Below are 3452 nucleotides of genomic sequence, written 5' to 3' on the forward strand. Positions count from 1 at the left end.
ATGTTCGTAACAAGATTTTCTGTATTTCTTTCTTTCTTTTTTTTTTTTTAAGATGGAGTCTCACTCTGTTGCCCAAGCTGGAGTGCAGTGGCGCCATCTCAGCTCACTGCAGCCTCCACCCACTGCAACCTCTGCCTCCCAGGTTCAAGCAATTCTCCTGCCTCAGCCAAGTAGCTGGGATTACAGGAGCATGCCATCATGCCTAATTTTTGTATTTTTAGTAGAGACGGGATTTCACCATGTTGGCCAGGCTGGTCTTGAACTTCTGACCCCAAGTGATCCACCCGCCTTGGGGTGGATCCCAAAGTGGTGGGATTACAGGGATGAGCCACAGCACCTCGCCTGTATTTCATTTGTGAAGGTGTGTTTTCACAGGTAAAACATGTGGCGCTCAAAATGTTTGAGCGCAGTATCACTGCAGTTTGCAGTGTGCACCTCAGTATGAAGTGATGAGTGCACCACCTCAGTGTGAACTGCACCCGCACCACTGCAGTTGTAGCGCAAAAAGCAGCAAGTGGGCCAGGTGCCGTGGCTCATGCCTGTAATTCAGCACTTTGGAAGGCTGAGGCAATAGGATTCTTTTGAGTCCAGGAGTTTAAGACCAGCCTGGGCAACATAGTGAGACCCCATGTCTATTTAGAAGTAGATTAAAAATTTTAAAAAGCAGAAACAGACAATACTTAAAGATGAATGAGTATGACTGTGTTCCAATACAATTTGATTTGTGGATATTTACATTTATTTTGATTTTCATATAATTTTCACAGGTAGTAAAATATTTTTTCAAATCTATAAAAACTGCAATTTAGGAAAACTTTACCTGCAAAAGATTTTTTTTTTTTTTTTTGAGACAGATTCTGGCTCTGTCTCCCAGACTGGAGTGCAGTGGCACAATCTTGGCTCACTGCAACCTCCTTCTCCGGGGTTCAAGTGATTCTCCTGCCTCAGCCTCCCAGGTAGCTGGGGTTACAGGCCCATGCCACCAAACCCAGCTAATTTTTGTATTTTTAGTAGAGACAGGGTTTTGCCACATTGACCAGGCTGGTCTAGAACTCCTGACCTCAAGTGATCTGCCCAGCTTGGCCTCCTAAAGTGCTGGGATTACCAGCCTGGCCAACATGGTGAAACCCCATCTCTACTAAAAATACAAAATTAGTCGGGCATGGTGGTGTAATCCCCTGTAATCCCATCCTCTCAGGAGGCTGGGGCAGGAGAATCACTTGAACCTGGGAGGCAGAGGTTGCAGTGAGCTGAAATCGCGCCATTGCACTCCAGCCTAGGCATCAAGAGCGAAACTCCGTATCAAAAATTAAAAAAGAATATACTGCCTACATAACACTACTTAATCAGAAAAAAACCCTAGCAAGACATTCAAGCAAAATTACTGGATTTTAAAGAAACAGAAAGGCTGGGTGCGGTTGGCTCACGCCTGTAATCCCAGCACTTTGAGAGACCGAGGCATGCAGATCACAAGGTCAGGAGATTGAGACCATCCTGGCTAGCACGGTGAAACCACGCTTCTACTAAAAATACAAAAAATTAGCCTGGCGTGGTGGCTGGTGCCTGAAGTCCCAGCTACTCGAGAGGCTGAGGCAGGAGAATGGCGTGAACCCGGGAGGTGGAGCTTGCAGTGAGCCGAGATCGTGCCACTGCTCTCCAGCCTGGGCACAGAATGAGACTTCGTCTCAAAAAAAAAAAAAAAAATTGGGGGGCCTCTACCCAAAATGAAAGACTTTTAAAAGAAACTTAATTATCATACTTTTCACTAGCAATGCTTTATGTTATTAAAAAAAATTGAAGTAGCATATTTAAGATGCTCAGAGTGAGCTAAGGATGCAGCAAAAGTGCTTTTGAGATAGAAAGTACACTGACAAATTATACTCACCATGGAAGAATAAGAACTTCCTAAGGAACCTACCAAATAACATGCTTCAGACAACCAGAACAACTAGACAGCCATCAATCTAAAGACTCGTGGTGGGCATTAAACGTAGTTACTTGTGGCCAGGCATGGTGGCTCATGCCTGTAATCCCAGCACTTTGGGAGGCCAAGGCAGGCAGATCACGTAAGGTCAGGGGTTCAAGCCCACCCTGGCCAACATGGTGAAACCCTGTCTCTACTAAAAATACAAAAAATTAGCTGGGCGTGGTGGCAGGCGCCTGTAATCCCAGCTACTCGGGAGGCTAAGGCAGGGGAATCTCTCGAACCGGGGAGGTGGAGGTTGCAGTGAGCCATGATCACGTGCTGCACTCCAGCCTGGGGGACAAGAGCAAGACTTCTTCTCAAAAGAAAAAACAACAACAAAACATAGTTACTGGTAGTACTGAGACTAAATGAAGGCTAAAAGGGAGAGTAGTCAAGTGATGGCTGTATACTCAAGCAGTTCTGACACAGTGCAACTATGAAAACTTGGTAGGGGAAATTGGGATAAGCACATGCCCCCAAAAATTGTAACCGTTTTCAGTAATCATTTGATCTCCCCTTCCACACTCTTCCACATTTAAGAACTGGTGTCATTACATTAGCCCCACCCAGGTAATTCAGGATACTCTCCCTAGCAGTTTTTCTCCCTTTTCACATGTGTATGCACTTTCATTAGTGATACTGCTCAACTGTTCAAATTAAAGAAGCAAAAGCCCATTTCAAATTGAATATTCAGTTTGCTGCTAATAACAGCGATGCCTTGGCTGGGTGCAGTGGCTCAAGCCAGTAATCCCAGCACTTTGGGAGGCTGAGGCGGGCAGATCACAAGGTCAGGAGATTGAGACCATCGTAGCTAACATGGTGAAACCCCGTCTGTACTACAAAATACAAAAACTAGCTGGGCGTGGTGGCAGGCACCTGTAGTCCCAGCTACTCGGGAGGCTGAGGCAGGCGAATGATGTGAACCCAGGAGGCGGAGCTTGCAGTGAGCCACTGCACTCCAGCTAGTCATCTGTTTTTGAAGGGTCGTGCATCCCTGATCACAAAAGTTTTCCTATGAGAAACTAAGGGAAAATAGTTCAAGTAAAATCAATAAAGAAAAGCCATCCAGCCGAGATCATTCCATTGCACTCCAGCCTGGGCAACAAGAGTGAAACTCCGTCTCTAAAAAAAAAAGGGAAAGCCATCCAGATACTTAAAATGAGAAATTTGCAACACCCCTTACAGTGTTTTTCAGTAGATAGGTATGTTAACCACCTTCGAGTTGGTCTCTGGGAAGGAAACTGGATTAAATCCATCAAATAAGCCAAACCATTTTTTAAAAATAAAATATGGCCAGGTGTGGTGGCTCACGCCTGTAATTCCAGCACTTTGGGAGGCTGAGGCGGATGGATCACGAGGTCAGGAGATCGAGACCATCCTGGCTAACATGGTGAAACCTTGTCTCTATTAAAAATATAATAAATTAGTCGGGTCTGGTGGCGGGTGCCTGTAGTCCCGGCTTCTTGGGAGGCTGAGGCAGGAGAAT

This window comes from Colobus angolensis, unplaced genomic scaffold, assembly GCF_000951035.1.
Source record: "Colobus angolensis palliatus isolate OR3802 unplaced genomic scaffold, Cang.pa_1.0 Scaffold111, whole genome shotgun sequence".
In the NCBI taxonomy this organism is placed as follows: domain Eukaryota; kingdom Metazoa; phylum Chordata; class Mammalia; order Primates; family Cercopithecidae; genus Colobus; species Colobus angolensis.